At 39.8% G+C, this 18,723-nt stretch overlaps 1 protein-coding gene across 1 annotated transcript in view; it reads left to right on the top strand.

The window, feature by feature from the left end:
- PGM5 (phosphoglucomutase 5) overlaps window positions 1–18,723 on the top strand; it is a 71,944-nt gene that overhangs the window by 31,951 nt on the left and 21,270 nt on the right. The window lies entirely within an intron of this gene.

Genomic DNA, 18,723 nt, shown 5'->3' with positions numbered 1-18,723 from the left:
ATCTGAATCTCCCCTGTCTCAGCTGAAGGTCATTTCCTCTTGTCCTCTCTCTGCAGGCACAGTAGCAGCCTCCGCCTCACTACAGCCTCCTTTCAGATAGTTGTAGACAGTGATGAGATCCCCCCTGAACCTCTTATTCTCTAGACTAAACAAACCCACATCCCTCAGCTGCTCCTCATACAACATGTTTTCTATACCCTTTATAAACTTTGTTGCCCTTCTCTGGACACATTTCTGCATCTCAGTGTTCTTTTTGAAATGAGGGGCCCAAAACTGAACACAAGATTCAAGATGCAGCCTCATCAATGCCTAGCACAGAAGGATGATCATACTACCCTAGTCCTGCCGGCCACACTATTTTTGATACAGTCAGGGGAACCTGGACAGTTGGCAGGAATGGATGGCAAAGACCTAGTGAAATTCAGCAAGGACAAACCATGAATCCTGCCCTTAAAAAGGGAGAGCCTTACAGTGATGCAGGCTGGAGCAGAGGAGCTGAGGAGCAGCTCTGCAGAGACAGCCTAGGGTCCCAGTGGACAGTGGACTAGGCAAGGGCCAGCCGTGTGCCCTGGAATTGGAAGAGCCAGAGGCACACTGGGATGAATAAGAATGGGTACAGAGAGTGGGGGAAGTGATTGTTCTCTGCTCACCATGTGTGAAACCACTCCCAGATACTGTGTTTGGTTTGGGGATCCCCACTACAGGAAAGACATCAGTAAACTGGAGTGAGTTCAGCATAAGATCACCAACAGAAGTGAGGGCCCTAAAGGAGAGTGCCCTAAAAGGAGAGGCTGGGGAATGGAGTTTGTTCAGCCTGGAGATGGATGGCTTTGGTGGGACCCAACAGCATCTGTCTATACCTGCAGAGTGCCTGTCAGGAAGCTGGAGCCAGACACTTCACTGCTGCACGTGGTGGAAGGATAAGAGGCAATGAAATTTGAAAGAGGGAAGTTGTTCAATGTCCAACTAGATAAAACCATGAGAAACTTCATCTTATAGTCAGGAGGTTGGACAGAGACCTCGTATGGTCACTTGCAATCTGAATTATTAATAGTACATAGTGTTCCTATGAAGAGACATATGCTGAAAAGTCCTGATGCTACCAAGACTATTGAGCCTGCCTGCACCCTTGCAGTCTTGTAGTTACTATGTAACAGAAAGATGATTTATAGAAAATGTTCATGTTGCCTTAAATTGTTTACATTTTCATTTTCTTTTGAACTAGGAAATTACCCATCTGGAGAAACAGAACTGTTTTTTCCTAATTGTCTTCATTCTCTGCATGAGAGGATGGAAGTAGTATTATAGGACTTGAGAGGTGAAGGAGAGGTTGTGGAAGCAACCAGTAACTTCTGATATGTACCTATAGCTATTCTTTCTATTATTCAGACAATTCAGAGTACCGATAACGCAATTTGAATTGCTGTCAATATAAAGTTTTGTAACACATGTGGTGATTATATTGACATCTGGCTTGCATCTTCGTCTGAGCACAGGCACAGTGAACCAGCTGACCTCACTGTAATATGCCTGAAAAGGCTAATGATTATGAACTGTATGTACTCTTGAGTTAATGGAGGGTCTTTTCCCTGTACTTAGTTCATAGGATTCTTGCATTTCCTGAAAAAGACCACAGGTCTTGCCACCTTTAGTTATGACATTACTGAGGCTCACCTCAGTAAGTATCTGCAGAAGGATGTAAGGAGAATACCTCTTTCTTTATTACACCTTGTAAATTATTTTGTCACTTTTCTGGTATAATAAAATATTCCTCATGGTTTCTATAGAATAGGAGAACCTAAAAACGCTTCCTCCTTGCCTTCATAGACCATTTTTATTGCTGCAAAACACGTGGGCTCTGTATGCAGCAGTAACACTGAAGAACTCAAGACCAGAACACAAAGTATCTCTTTTTGAGGGTGGGAAGATGTGAAGGCTTTAAGTGTTGGTTGTTCCTTGTTCAAGCCTTGGACCTCCTTTTGTTTTTCTACAGTTTGCATGCATTACAGTCTCTTCTGTTATTTCATTGTTTTACTGAATACAAAGCTTTTGCCAAATCCTTAATGGGACAAAGTCCACTGCTGAAATAAATTTGTGTCATTTTGTGATCAGGTGTGTCTTATGTTAGTAGGTAAGCTTCACTTTCCGGGGACTGGCTTGCCTTAATCTGCTTGAGTCTTTTTGTTTGTTTCTGTTACTTCCATGCATTTAGAAAGTTGTTCCCCTACTTGCCTTATTCAGTAAACCAGCCATAAGTCAGGCTGTTAATACAGCATACTACAACATAGCATTGATATGTGTTCTTCTGGATGTATATTCAAAAAACCCTGACTTTGCTTGCACAACTGAGCTAGTCACAGGTCATTCTCTTGGGAATGGGGCAGACTGTCTAATACAGTTAGTTACAGTCATAAAAAAAAGTGGACAGGATCTTTGTCAAAACAAGGCATAATCTTTCTGCTGCCGAGCCATGGCAGAATTTGGAGGCTGAAATAAACTTGGAATCTTTACAGGAATTACCTTTGTTATGTAAAAGTTCACAAAATGGTAGAAGTCACCCTACCTGATCACCATGCATTCTCTTGTCCTTTAATTTACTGACAAGGAGGAGTTAACTTACTCAATAAGCATATGAATGCTGAAATAATAATGAAAAGAGATTCTTGTGTTTCAGCCAAGAAGGGAAAGAAGGGCATGAATAACCTTAGGCATTACTGCAGTACATCTGGAGAGCATGGCCACATGCTTACCAGATGGTTGGACTTTTCTTCATTACTGCTATGAACTTTACAATCAAACCTAAAATACTCTGTTGATCTACAGTACATATGTGTGCAATTTGTCACTAGAACAGGCTCCCCAGGGAAGTGGTTGCAGCACCATGTCTGCCGGAGTTCAAGGAACATCTGGATGATTCTCAGTCATATCATTAATTGTTAGGTCATCCTGCAAGGAGTAGGGAGTTGGACTTAGTGATCCCTATGGGTCCCTTCCAACCTGAGAAATTTTATGATTCTAATTTCACCTCACAGAGACTCTGAGCACTATGCCAGCTGGTTTTATTATTGAAAAAATTCTTTTGGGGTATGTTGCTGCCAAAGCATATCTCTCACTCATTATATACTCACAGAAATGCGTGTGTTTGCTAGTTGTCTGTAGCAAAGCAGCTTTTGTCTCTTGCTTTATCCTTACTTTTAGTACAGCCATATCTAAATACTGTATATGTCAACAGCTGTTTCTAATCATGCTGTAAGAGCTTGTGTGAAGGGGACAATGAAATATTCAAAAGGCAGGGAGTCACAGGTACTCTGTCCTGAAGGTTTATACTTCCTTTGGGAGTTGACTCTTGAAACGTTTACAAAAGAGGGTGCGAAGTTATGCATTTTGGATCTGAATCTCAAACTGATGACTAAAGCAACATGAGACAGCATTTGGTGTGGAATATCATGATGAGTACACCTGTTAACATCCCACACACTGAGGAAAACAATACCATAATAAAACAAGAGTTACACAGACTGCATCTTATGGAAAACTTTCCAATATGTTTGTAACCAAGAGAAACAGTTGAAAACAAGGTTAGTTACTGTAATACTTTAGAAGTTTTCAGATTTGTAAGTTTGAGTTTGTGGAAAAGTACATTTCAAAGGCAATGATAGCACTTTTCATGAAATTGCATATTATACATGGGGGTTGCGTTATTTATGTTAAAAAGAAGGAATGTTTCCCATATATATAGCTTATGACTGTAATGCATAAACAGTCTTTTACTCTGACTGATTTGGATGGGAGACCAGTGAGAATCTTCATGTTTTCATCACTTTTATCAGTCATATCAATCATTTGAGTTTATGACAAGAAGTATGGACTTTCTTTTTGATGAAACTTACTAGAGCTTTGCTGTCCAAGTATAATTTATTACAACATAAAGCAACATCATGAGGTTGCCAAAATGTTACAGTGTGGACTAAGCCATAGTCTGTAAATTTCCTTAAAAGATTGCTCTTTTTAGAAGTTTCATTTGTCACTGTGGATTTCAGGTGTGGCGTGTGTAGTTATGGGTGGTTTGATTGGCCTGCAGAATCTTTCTGTGATGCCGGAGAGCAATAATATAGCTATGCCAAATGTCTCCATGCACTTACTACTGAGTTGTGTTAGGAAATTAGCTTAATCGTAGATCTACTTGTAAATTGTAGAATTAAGTTCTTTAGCAGCTGCTCCTGACTGGCTGATCACTCACTGCTGGGTTGTTTTATCTGTGCAATCATCCAGTGTCACATTTTTCTTGGTATCTTTCTTCCCAAGCGCAGATTGATTTCTTAGAGAAGATGGGACAAGGATAGCTCATTTGTGGGACAGTCAGCATTGATTTTCAGCCCTTGGGCACACCAGCTCTTGGCTCTTGAGTCTTCCAGAATCAAGAGCTAATTCTGCACCCCTCCCAGTTAGAATCTCTAACTGTCTGGTTAGAATCCTGTGTAGATTGTTCTTCAGAAACACAGGAAACTGTTGTCTAAAGTCGTATGTTCTCAGGAACACTACTGTGAGCTGATTGTTCTCTGAGATTACTTCCTCTTGTTCAAGTGAATCAAATCCCAATCAGGTACAACTCAAACTCTCTTTGCTTCTTTTTGCCAAATCTCTGCACAAATATGGTTTGTTTTTCTCCTTCTCCCATCATTTAAATGGCTTATGATGCTTGATTCATGCTTGTTTTTCCCAATTCGAGAATCTTGTTTGCACTGTTAGCAGTCTGTGAGCTGTGTGCTCCTTGTCCATTTTAAAACACTCTTTGCTCCTTTGCAAAAATTGTCTTTGTGGTGGGCATCACTCAGGCAGCATTATTAGAGAGTTAATTTATTTTCCTGTAACTCACTGAAATGAAGTAGTGGTAGATTGTCATGCTAAGTTTACTGTAATAATACTTAACTGCAGCTTGAACTAACCTGTCAGACCCTTTCTTTTCTGTCCTTGCGCTACTACCAAATGCAGAATGTATCAAGTCCCACATGTCATAGTTTTCAGAGAACTTTGTTATTTGTATCAGATCAGTCAGTTCTTTGTTTCACTAGAAAGAATTGTGGAAAGCCTGGCAATATCTTTTTTTAAATTCTTCAAATGGATCATTCAGCACATTAAAAGTTTGTTGTTAATGAAGGAATGAATGAGAGTCTTGGTAATGCTTCAGCATGTCTAAGAGTATTGCCACACCTGAGACAATAATGGGCAAGGAGTCTGTGTTTCTCCTGTGCCTCTTGGTATTAGTTCAGCAACATAATTAAGCACAGTTGACTTTTGGACTCAGGAGAACTCCCAGAGATCTGAATGGAAACATGAAAGTTTATTAAAAAAATAAATTGATGGAGAATATAGAAAAAAGAAATTTTGCCCAAAAGTACTGTTTTTTCCATTACTTTGCTGTTTTTTCTTTTTCTCCATTTTGTTATGTACTCATCTCTTTTTGGCACTGACTCCTTGTATAAAACACTTCTTGTCCTGTAAAGGAGAAGTTGAAGTTGTGCTGTGACTGAGTCAGCATCCCCCAGTACAAACCTCTGAGGTTGCTTCTCTTCATAAATATCGGTGTGGGTGGCATGATGGTGCAGGGCCAAAAACATATAAGAAGACATGGGAGGGAAGAGCACAACTCAGAACATTCTGAACACTGCTCCATTTAAGGAAAATACAGTGCAATTAATTCAGCAAAGCCTGAATTATGGCTGCTTCACACAGTGCAGTGTTTTTCATTGAAACCTGGATAAGCCCGTATGTCTTCATGGTGTCATATAGAGCAGTGCAGAGATATTGTCTAGAGTCCCTCCACCTATGTGTTTGTGCTAGCAAAGCACCAAACTTGGTCTTTGAAGGAAACCAACAGAGGCACAGTGCCATACTGATGGGACCAGATTAACAGGTAGCTTCTTCACCCTGAGGTTGCAGGTACCTGAACCGTGCTCAGTTGCTTCATGTGGCATACACCATTTGCACCTTAAGAGGTGCCTAAGGTGGGTGAGTATCCAGCAGAGCTTCTATCGCTCTAGTTCTCTTCTCTCACAAAAATTTTGCCTACAAAATTTGTGGAGCTGCCCCTGAAAAATGCTGCACTCTTGTTTCTGGTCTTCTTTCCTGTTTATTCCCATCCTGTCAGGTCTGTATTTTCCCTCACACACAGCAGAAAAGAACACTGTTGTAAATATGGCACTTAAAATAAATATTTGCTCTTAACAAACTCAGTCCAGATACAGGCACAGAGGTTGACAGTCTGGGTTAGCTTTAAATACAGGGGATTCATCCTGAATTGTATCATTCAGTGGAAGAGAAAGAAAAGATAAGTGCTGGCAATGTGAGGAGTTCAAAAGGGTAAAATTATTAATAGTTTAGAAAAGGAGTTTTGCACTTAACTAATTCCTGGTAAAAAGTACCTGAGAGTCTTTTCTAGCAGTTAAATGTGAATTCACATAAGACCTGGTTCTGTTGATCATAATAAGAACACAAATGCTTCATCTTAAATTAAAGGTTTTGCATTATGATTAAATTAACTTTTCTTTTAAAAACAAAGGCAGGAATATTGTCTTTTTTCTTGACCTGCTAGTGTACTTATTACAGGTAAACAAGATAGTGGTCCTTAGTAGCTCTACTCATAGCAAGTACCACTGAACCAGTATTTATTCAGTTAAATTTCATTATTATTGTGTAAAAATCTATCATCTAGTAGTTGTGTCCACTGTCTGTCCACTTCTGATTCCTTTCTGAAGATCCAAGATCTGCTCCAAACTAAAATCTGTGCTGTGATTTTTTTTTTTTAAGCTGACAGAAGGGATTTAGGTTGTTTGGTTTGGGGTTTTTTATTTTTTTTTTCTGGTAACTGCAAAGAATTGTGTTTTGTAGTCTGACCTACGCTGCTTTCATGCTGACAGCAGTGTCTATACCATAATAGTCTGACTGAACAGAAACAGATGCCATAGACTTACTGGCCAGTTTCCTGTATGAATTAAGGAGCTTATGATAAAATCCAACTTTTTATGATGGAATTTTTTTGGGGCTGTATTTCCTCAAAAAGAAGGATGGTTCTTAGTTTCTGTATGTACAAATTTCAATTACATTGAATGAAACATTTAACTCTTCAGAGAACTTTTTTTTCTATGGAATCTCATTGCCTAGACTCTCTATTATCATCCAGAGAAGAACTTATAAGCCAAAGCTGTACTCAAGGTCTTAAAACTAAGGCTGTATATTGGTAAAAAGTAACTTCTTAAAAGTTCTTGTGACTTCTTAAAAGTAATTTAACTTCCCAGAAAACAGATTCTTTAATGATTCATGCTCACAAATTGAGAATGGTAACAATCTCACTGTGATAATACATATTGTAACTTGCATGCCCTTGGTAGTTTTAACATTGACAGTAATTTCATGTCTTGATCATAACAACAATAACCTATTTGCAGCATCTGCAAATATGGGGTGAAAAATTCCAGCTTTGCATGCCATCTGCTTTGTGTATTTGTTAGAGGTGCATTTATCATCCCTGTTCACCAGTGAATTCTCTATCAGTGGCAGTTCACAGCAAATTAGTGAGACTTGGTTAAGGTACAGTACCCGTAAAAAGTACCTTTGCACCTCCTGCCCATAGGGGACAGGATTATCGCATTAGTTTTGAAGGCAAAGGCAGACTCGGCAAGGAGCCATGGTAGCTATTTTTACTTTGCCCTCTTACTCCCTGAAGAGCAGGGAGGAGGCAGTAGCATTCTGCAGCCCTTTCTCAGAGATGCAAATTAGAGCTGTGCTGCAGCTATTGGGCTACTTACAAATGCATTTCAGTTCTGCACTGCTCCCCTGACACTGTAGCTGGCTATGGAATTAGGCACATGAATTTACTTTTACCCCCCTGAGTTGTCTGTTGGGACTGAGATACAAATTAGTTTTCCATTATTTTGAAAATGTATCAAGTACTTTTAAAAGTGCTGCCTTTTTGCTTTGTTGCACAAGGTGCTTGTAACATTTGACTGAGGTATTACAGAGCCTGTGTAGGAAAACTTGGTATGAAATACAGCACTGTGTGTTCACACCATGACCTACAGGTGACAACAAGGAATATGATTGACTGCAGTGCCTCTCTGTGGGTGTTTGGGAGCCTAAGTTCCCTGGTGAGTGTTCTAATCACCCTTGTGATGGTGCAAGCCTTTTCAAGTCTGCTCCCAAGGGAGACAGATAAAGTCCGATGAACTTGAACTACCCAAAGGGAGGTACTAAGTTTTAAATTTGTTGGTTTAGAGATTTAAAGCCAAGCAGCTGGTATTCCTCACAGTAGTCCTTGAGTATGGTGTTCATTGTGCTGAACATGGATGTGTTCCATGTAGCTGTTTCTACTATGTATGTATGGTTGCTTTGTATTACAAGACAAAAGCAAGATAAATTGTGTTTATGGGATTTATTAGAGAAACCAACAAAAGGAGAAGCATTACTGGACCTGGACCAGTGCATATGAACTCATGCAACCATGCCTGGATTGAGTTAATGATTCTGAGGAACACAGGCCTGGCAAGGAGCAAAGTCTGGACCCTGAATTTTAGAAGAACAAGCTTCCAGCTGTTCTGTGGATGTGATCCCCTGGGAAATTGTCCTTAGGGACAGAGGAGCAACTCTTTAAGACCACTTTTCTTAGCATACAAGAGCTCTCCATCCCAGTGTTTAGGAAATCAAGCAGTGCAGGACAGAAACTGGCATGGCTGAGCAAGGATCCTCAGACTGGAGAATAAGAAAGAAGTGCACAGCCAGTGGGGGCAGGGACAGGTGACCTGGGAAGAGTACAGAGATATGGTTTGGGTGTGTAGGGATGGGTCAGGAAAGCTAAGGCACAGATGGAATGGGACTTGGCAAAGGATCTGAAGAATAATAAGAAAGGATTCTATAAGAACATAGGTCAGAAAAAAAAGACCAAGGAGAGTGTTCCCATCTTGATAAATGAGAAGGGAAAACTGATGAAAACAGATATGGAGAAGTCTGAGGTAGTCAGTGAGTTCTTCACCTTAGTTTTCACTGGCAGTTGGGCTTCCCATGTTTCTCAAGTCCCTGAACCTCCAGGCAGGGGTTGCAAGAGTGAAGTTTCTGCCACTGTCAGCAAAGAGCAAATGTGAGACTACTTGATGAAGCTAAATAGGCACAAGATTATGAGATCTGATGAGATACATCCAAGGGTCTGGAGGGAATTGGCTGATGTTGTTGCCAGGCCACTCTCCATCATACTTAAAAGGTCATGGTGGTTAGACAAAGTCCCTGGTGACTGGAAAAAGGGAAGAATCAGTCCTATTTTTAAAAAATAGAGAAAGGAAGACATAAGGAGCTACAGACCGATGAACCTCACTTCTGTGCCTGGGAAGATCATGGAGCAGAACCTCATGGAAGCAATGCTAAGGCACACGCAAGACAAGGCGACAATCCAAGGCAGCCAGCATGGCTTTGCTGAGGACAGATTGTCCCTGACTGTTCTGATGGCCATGTGTGATGGAGTGACTACAATGGCTGACAAGGGAAGACCAACAAAGGAAGACCATCAGATGTCATTTATCTAGTTTTCTGTAGTGCCTCTGACATGGTCCCACATGGCATCTTATCTCCAAACTGAAGGCAATGGATTTGATGGATGGACTATTCAGTGGATAAGGAATTGGCTGGATAGATGCAGCCAAAGAGTTGTGGTCAATGGCTTTATGTCCAAGTGGGGGCTGGTGGCGAGTGCTGTCCCTCAGGGCTCTGTCTGGGGACCAGTGCTCTTCAGTATCTTTACCAGTGATATTGACAGTGAGGTCGAGTGCACCCTCAGAAGGTTTGCAGATGACATGAAGCTGAGTGGTGCAATTGACACAACAGAAGGAAGAGATACTATCAAGGGGGGTGTGGACAAACTTGAGAAGTGGGCCCAGGAGAACCCCATGAGATTCCACAAGTCCAAGTGCAAGGTGCTGCACCTGGGTCAGAGCAATCCCAGACATGAGTACACACTGAGAGAAGAACTCATTGAGAGCAGCCCTGTGGACAAGAAATTGTGAGTTCTTGTGGATGAAAAGCTGGACATGAGCTGGCAATGTGTGCTCACAGCCCAGAAAGCCGACTACATCCTGGTCTGCATCAAATGATGGGTGGCCAGCAGGTCAAGGGAGGTGATTCTCCCCCTCTACTCTGCACTGGTGAGATCCCACCTGAAGTACTGCATCCAGCTCTGGGGTCTTCAGCACCAGAAAGATGTGGACCCATTGGAACGGGTCCAGAGGAGGGCCACAAAGATGATCAGAAGGCTGAAGCACCTCTCCTATGAAGTTAGGCTGAGAGACCTGGAGTTGTTCAGCCTGGAGAAGAAAAGGCTGCGAGGAGACCTCATTACAGCCTTCCAGTACTAAAGAGCTCTTACAAAAGGAGTGATAGCAGCTTTGACATGGGCAGATAGTGACAGGACAAGGGTGAATGGTTTTAAATTGAAATACGGGATGTTTAGAATAGATATTAGGAGGAGTTTCTTTAGCATGAGGGTAGTGAGGCACTGAAACAGGCTGCCCAGGGAAGTTATGGATACCCCATTCCTAGAAGTGTTCAAGGCTGTTGGATGGGGCTTGGAGAAATGCGATCCAGTGGGTGGCATCCTTGCCTATGGCAGGAATGCTGGAACAAGATGACCTTGAAGGTTGCTTCCAGCCCAAGCCATCCTGTGATTCTATGACTCTCTGATTCTGTAACTTTGCCTTTCTGCTAGCATAATTTTTAGTTTTTCCTGTTGAAAGATTTCAAACACAGAGAAAGGCCAATGTGAGACTGAGCAGCAGGAGACAGTATTGGAACAGCTAGTTGGCACTGCAGTTACGTTACATGAGTGCCATGAGACTCCATTGATAGGAAGCAAATTCAAAGTCCTGATTAGAATCTGATGATGATTTCTGCAATTATTATTAATGCCTAACTGTCCGCAGAACTATTGTCATCCAAAAAAATCCACCTAAAGTTACCAATTTTCAGGACAGAAACTACTCCTGAACGCCAGAGCTTGATTCAGCATACCTTCAGTCCAGCTGCATAAGTACTTTAGTTAAAGCATTGCAGGGGTTGGAAGGAAGCAAAACAAAACAAAAAGCTAAATTTTTTTGATCCTTTATAGTTAAATTGCCTTCAGATGCTTTTTTTAAATTGATTTCTGATTTTAATTGATTTTTAATTACTCTTTGTGAGATATAGCATATTAGAAAGCAAAAAGTAAAGGCATTTGTTTACTGCCTATTTTTTTCTGCCTTATGCTCCTGACAGTCTCTCTGCCAAACATGACAGCTTACATCTTATCTTAGTGGTGTGTCCTGGTTATCTGTGTTGTGTGCAAGGGCTTAGCATTCCACTGCTTTTTTACTTAATAAATTAAAGACTGGGAAGGAGTAACACTGTAATACTTGACTATATAAGGGAGGTGGCTGTTTTAGCTCTGCTCCTTGCACAATATGCAGTTGAAGCCTTTTAAGGGAAGGTGGTGCAGACAGAGTGAAAACATCCAGAAGCAGAACATCCATTTCACATTATACTTGGTGCCAGTGCTGGTGCTGTCGTTGCTACTGCTGTGAATTTCTTAGTCTTTTGGGGTTGTATAGATAAAAAGGGGAGACTTACAGATGGGATTGAAAATAGATGTTATAACCATTTAGTTCATGACTCTTGCATTTTGAGAAATAATAAGAATGAAGAGAAACTGACCAAAGGTCAGAATTAGACTTCAAAAGTTGAAAAACGAAGTGGCAAAGAGCTCTCAAGCATCAGGAAGAAGAGACCACAGAAGAACAACTGGAGATGTCATGCAGTGAGAGTAGGCTAGGTACTTGATGACTAAAAGGGCAATTAATATGGTGTCAATAAAGTTAATTTTTTTTTTTTTTTTGTAAATGAAATCTAAATGTTGAAGAGGGTACTCCAAAAGAATGAGCCCATTAAAGTTTGGGTCTGGTTGCAAGTGCACTGAAGGAAAAGTCTATACTATATAGTTAGAAAACAGCCCAAGCAAATTTTTATTAAAGGGATGGGAAAATAATGTAGGCAAACAAAATCAGTTGTGTCGATCTCAGAAGTATCCAGAGTGTTAGAAAAAAAATTCAAGCAATTCAGGCGGTAAAATGTTAGATATAAAGATTTGTATGCTAAGGCTAGACTGTGTGAAGACTTATTTTTAGCTAGAGAAATTATTTTCTTAATAAATCAGATGTGGATCCTTACTTGAGATACCTTTAATTCTTTTCCTGAAGAAAAGAAGAGGAAAGCAAAACAAGTTTTCTTAATTTCAGTCAAATTGTAGTCTTGTCTTTGAAATAAAATATTCAGACCTTAAATCAAATGAGGCTTTTATCAGCTGGAGATTAGATAGCACAGGCTACTTCAGTGGCTAAGGAGAGATTTAGAAAAAAAAGGGAAACCTTTTTTTTCTATAGCCGTAGTAACTCTGAAAGAAACCTTTACAGAGGTTTGATCTCTTATCAGATGCTGCTGCCACACACTACCCTTCAGTGGCCCTCATGTCTGTCCCACAAATTCCTTCAATTCCTTATTATTAGGGTCTGACAGTGCTTACCCTTCTGCAGAGTAAGGCTTGCTGGTCTCTAAGTTACAGCACCTTGTCTTCCTTAGTAGTGGCATCACAGAGAGGAGTAGGATTGAAAATAATTGTGTCCACGGAACACTAGTCTTTGTTTTGAAGCCTGTTCATCCAGGTGTCTGTGAGCATCTTCCACATGTCAGCTGATACTTACAGGTGGTGGAACGAAGGAGACAGCGGCATGCAATAGCTGCTTCTCTAGTGGTTTTTTTTTTCATTACTATTTATTTCTTCCTCCAAGTTAAGACTCCAAAATTAATGGATTGCTGCAGTTTACCCTAGACAGTTTATCCCAGTTTACACTGGCATTTCACCTGCAATGCAAAGCTCTGGCCAGTCATTTGCATCATGAGGCCTGTCAAAGAAAGCTCTTCTCCCAGTGTTATGACCTTTATCTTTGTGATGAATAGGCATCATAACTTTGGCAGGATAATTTTGTTCGATTGACGCATCTAGTCTTGGAGTTTCACTGGGCACAAGAAAGTCAGCTTGCCACAGGCCATCTATTTTATTTGAATGACTTGTATTCATCAGGAGGTTTTTGTGGCATTATATAGATTAGGTTGGAGAAAACTTCCCTCTGACTTTTGTTAATGTAAGTCAGGGTAATTCTGCTGATTTCAGAGATATTTTGCTAGTGCAAAGCCACGGTGTCTGGGAGATACTCTCAAAGACCACTTTGCTTTGTTAGTCCACCTGAAAAAAATAGTCTTTTGTCTCTACTGAAAACTAAAAGAAAGGTATCACAAGGATATTTCTTTAACACTTGTAAATAAAATAACATTTTTTTAATGGAAAGGTATCTTTTTACACAGCTTAAGCAGGCTAGTATTTTTACTGTAATTCAAAGGAAAATAATGTGGACTATCCAGAGTCCTATACCCTCTGTTTTCCTAATTAGGTGACATGTAGGTGGCTATGAAGTATAAGGAAGAAGACCTGGGATATTCAGCTGTGCAGCTGTACAGTTAGTAATTCAGTTGCCTGGTGCAGAAGCAGTAATATTAGAACTAGCTGTTAATTTTTTTTTAATCTGTCAGCAAGTTTGTAAAAATCCTGATCTTTATTATGAAGGTTATAATTAATGTTCATTATTACCTTTATTATGAACTGGCAAGCTCATGCTTAGGTAAGACTTACTGTAGAGTTTAAGAATTGGCTTAACATTTCTGTTTTGGTACTAAACTCTCCAATAATTCTGTTTTCTAGGGATGAAACTGCTTCACATGGTTGCATTGTATGCATTCTCCTCAGGTTTGAAAGAAAAGAGGGCGGTCTGCACAGGTAGTGTGGGACTAGCTCTTCAAAATAAAAATGGCAGTGAAACTGTACAGTAGGAGGGTAAATTTAACTATATAACAGTACAAGAATTTTTATTCTTATTTTAACTCATTTTATCTCCACATTTAAAAGCATCTACTCCTGCTTTTTTTAATTTCACAAAATATAGTTTTAAATAACGTGTGTAATTGCAAAAAGTACAGTTCACTGTTCTTTGATTTATCTCTTTCTCCTTAATTAGTATTTCAGCATACTGGGAACATAAACACCCTTAGCTCTGATATGGTCAGAATAACTAAGGTATTTTCAGTTTAGTTTCAAGTGTAAATACTCTGTTTCCTAGTCTAGCAAGAGCTAATTAGTGCTACACAGAGACTGAAGAATCTTTATTGTGTAATCTCACTGATATAGTGAACACTTACACTGAAAGAAGGTAATCAAGAGGACTGTTTGAAGTCAGTCCCATTAAATGTCCAAGATGACAAGAACCAGAATGTCTGTGGTCATTTGTATTCTTTCTACATAGTTCATACTCATGGAACACATAAACACAGGTATATCAACTGTATGGTTAGACATAAATAGAATGCCTTTACTTCAAACAAGGAAAATGAACCTATTCATAGGGCATATTTTTACCCAGTTTTTATTTTAAATTGCTCTGGAACTATATTCCATCTATCAAGTTAGGCCTTTTGACAGCCTACACCCCAACAACTCAGAGCCTGAGGTTTTGCCCTTACAGGTGCACTACTGCATCAGTATCTTATACGTATATCCTTATACGAATATAAGGACATACCAAGTTTACGCTGTTGAGTGAGACCTCTGCAAGATATAAACCCTCTGCAGTACTAGTTCCAAAACTAACTTTCTGAGAGAAGTAGTATTCTGTCTCATCAAGAGATCTCATATAGACAAAACTCTTTTTCTTAACCACTTGATTTTCCATTTCTGATTCACCAAATTTAGGGATTCCAGTGAAAGCTGGAAAGAGAAGAGAAACTTGAAAAGCTGTACATACATAGTCTTGTTTGAACTGTCCTGTGAAGGTACATTGCTGAAAACATCATAGAATGTAATTAATGGATCTGTGATTTGTTATAGATGAAAATCCTTACTGTGACTTATCAGCAGTTGTTCTTGCAGAATTACAAGTTCCTGAAACCCTCATCCTAAGCATTTTTTGCCTAACATCTATCAAACTTGTCATGAAGCCATATGCTGCATTAAATAGTACTGGAAACTTCCAGTGTTACATAGAAACTAATTTCCAAATTTTGGTCCACAGGGATTCTACCAGTCTCAGCTGGAACTTCTTTAAACAAAAACCTGGCTTTTGTGACTGAAAGCTTTGATTTAGTTATTTTGTCTACAAAAAAGCAGATTGGTTAAGTAAAAAAAAAAGTTTTAGTAAATGAAGGTTATATGTATTTTTTATTTCTGTCCACTGAAGTAATACCAGTCACATTTTTTGTTTAGAAAGATGTAGATGTAGGAACATTAAAAAAAAAAACCCTCCCCTTTCCTGCATCTTATCTCTGTTTTCCTTGGCTTTGAAGATCTCGTAATTTCACAGTCACATATTAATTTCCTTCCTCTGAGGGTGTTTTCCTGTATTTTGTGTGATTATTTGTTTGATCTGATGCAATACATTATTTCTCTGAGTCTGCAGCTTTGAGAATTTTTACATCTTCCTGTGGGAACCCTTCTCATGTTTTCTGGGTGGTCATAGATTGAATAAAGTCGCATTCTGCACTTATTGAGACTTCCAGTGATGATTCTTTATTTCAATAATGTCAATAAAAAAGAAGCATGCCAACAGAAAAAACATTTGTATTTTCAGTGCTAGGCTAGTGTGTAGAAATCTTTGAAAACTGCTACAACCTCTGGAAGTTTTTCGTGCTTACTGGTCAAAGTAAGTTCATTCTAGGCTGTTTATCCTCAGACCAGAGGAATACAGAAAAGTGAAAGGGAAATGATTTCCTTCTCCAAAAACAGTACCGGGATGTGGGAACATTTCTGCAAGCAAACATAGTCCTAATGTATTGTTAGACTACCTCGAGAGAACTGGTTTTGTTCTTCCAACATGTTAGCTATTGTTTTCTGGTTTATGGTTTTCTATTTTTTTGGCAGTACAGTACTGTTTCCAGCCTGCAGTTACTGTCATACAGACATTAAATCCTTTTATGTTCTTGATTTTTTTTACAGAACCAGACAAAAACCTATTCTACTGCACACTCTGAAACCTCCCTTATGCAGCAGCATTTCTAAAGGTCAATAATATATATAGTGCTGTATAAACACAAGGAGGTATACACCTACCTCTACCTCTAAACCAGACATATGAAAGCTCAGTTTAGGATTAACCATTTTGATAATACTTTTTTCTTCATGTACATCTTCAGCTCTTTTCAAATAAATATCAGCTATGGTTACTCTGTCTCTTTAAAAATCACTCTTTTTAGGTGTAATACGTAAGTACAAAAATTAACACCTAGGCTGAATAGGAGGAAACATAGATAGCGGCGGATGTTTCTTACATAAAGGAAATGTTTATTTGGGGACTTAATATAAGTGTTGGTTAACAATGTAAAGATTTCGGAGATAGTACGTAAGGGCTGAACTGTCATGTCACCACTTACCATGGTGAATGGGACTAAGTCCAGTTAGTGGCTGGTCACTAATGGTGTTCCCCAGGACTCAGGACTGGGGCTGATCCTGTTTTAACGTCTTTATCAATGATTTGGATAAGGGGATCGAGTGCACCCTCAGTAAGTTCACAGATGACACCAAGTCAGGCAGGAGTGCCGAACTGCTGGAGGGTAGAAAAAGTTTGTAGACGTGTCTGGACAGGCTGGATCGATGAGCTGAGGACAATTGCATGAGATTCAATAAAGCGAAGTGCCAGGTCCTACACTTGGGTCACAACAACCCCAGGCAGCACTACAGGCTAGGGAAGAGTGGCTGGAAAGCTGCCTGGTGGAAAATGCCCAGGAGGTGCTGGTTGACAACAGCTGTGCATGATCCAGCAATGTGCCCAGGTGGCCAAGGAGGCCAATGTCATCGTGGCCTGTATTCAGCAATAGTGTGGCCAGCAGGACGAGGGAAGGGATTGTCCCCCTGTCCTCAGCACTGGTGAGGCCCCACCTTGAATCTTGTGTTCAGTTCTGGGCCTCTCACTACAAGAAAGACATGGAGGTGCTGGAGTAAATCTAGAGAAGGGCAATGCATCTGGTGAAGGGTCTGGAGCACAAGACATATGAGGAGCAGCTGAGGGACCTGGGGTTATTTAACGTGGAGAAAAGAAAGCTGAGGGGGAACCTTACTGCTCTCTACAACTACCTAAAAAGAGGCTGCAGTGAGGCAAAGGTTGGTCTCTTCTTCCATGTCTCAAGTGAAAGGACAAGAAGAATGACCTTATGTTTTGTGAGGGAAGGTTCAGATTGGATATTGGAATGTTTATTTTCACTGAAAGAATGGTTAGTCATTGGAATAAATTGCTGATGGACGTGGTGGAGTAACCATCTGGAAACGTTGAAGTGGCCTCTGGAAGCGGCACTTGGGATATGGTTTAGGGGTGATTATGGTCATTCTAGGTTGATGTTTGGTCTAGATGATCTTTGAGGTCTGTTACAACCTTGATGATTCTGTGATTCTGTCATTTAGGTAGGTTTTGAAGGGGTTAGTGCTGGCATATTTAGACAGTTCATCCCATCTACTTTATGTGCCTAATTTAAGACAGAGTGCTGTACCGTCAGGAAACAGGTGTCTCTCTGTTGATCAGAGTGATGACTGCTTTCACCTTGACATGTAACTTCTGGGTGGATTGTATTAAGTGCGTTGAATCCAGCTTTGATTGATCTGCTTTGCCTGGGCTTGACTGCAGTTAAAATTATGTAAATTTTCTTGCTTCAAGAAATGTTTGTTAGGTATGAATGTTGGAGCAATCATAAGGTCTTTGTTAGTTGGTCAGATTGCTTCACTGTATATCAATTCTTATTTTTCGTATTATAAAACAGTTGGTCCTGAAAATCCTAGGCACACAATGAAAACCAGCAAATATCATTAGAAAAAAGAAGATTGGTAATATTCATTCTACATAAATCCCATTTTGGTGGTGAGTTCTTTAGAGTTGTTGGGTGGGTTTTCTTTCTTTCTTTCTTGTTTTTTAGTCCAATAAGGGATTTTTTCATCATAGCTTATAATATGAATAGTTACCAGTTAATAACCTGGGGAAGAGAACACACATCTAAATTATATGGTGGTTAATTTTGGTCCTTGAAAATACTGGCACGTCACCCAGATAGTGAGAGGGCCCATCTTGTGTGTCAGAGGAAACGGGAAATCAGGGAACGGTTCTTGTTCAGATTCAGTCTGAGACTGGGAAAGGTTTTTAAAGGGCATTCTGTATCATGGAAACATCCTTGTATTGTCTTGGGCTTTGAACATATTAACAGAAGTACAAGTCTTTCAAGCATATTGATTTTGACCACCTGTATTTTGTAAAGGAAGGTACTTCAATATGGTACTTTAACTTTCATTAAAAATATTAGTATAACAAAACCATGTATCTAGAGTTAACTGTTTCTTACTCAGTAAGAAGAGAAAGATACTGGTAAAGCCTATTGAGCTAACGTCCTACATTTTCCAAAATGCTGCACTTAGTATATAAACATACCTGGGTTCTGGTTGAAGTTGGGTTCTGAGACAAGGATCAGTTTTGAATGGTGTTGTTGATCTGTTCTTGTTTGTTTTTAACTTACAGCCCAGCTGTCAGAAAGTGTAGTGAGACCTAGAATATTCCCCTAATGACCTTATATCATACG

The sequence above is a fragment of the Corapipo altera genome, unplaced genomic scaffold, assembly GCF_003945725.1.
Source record: "Corapipo altera isolate COAL_440 unplaced genomic scaffold, ASM394572v1 61411, whole genome shotgun sequence".
In the NCBI taxonomy this organism is placed as follows: domain Eukaryota; kingdom Metazoa; phylum Chordata; class Aves; order Passeriformes; family Pipridae; genus Corapipo; species Corapipo altera.
The sequence above is the reverse complement of the archived record's forward strand: the minus strand, read 5'-3'. Positions and strand labels throughout refer to the sequence as shown.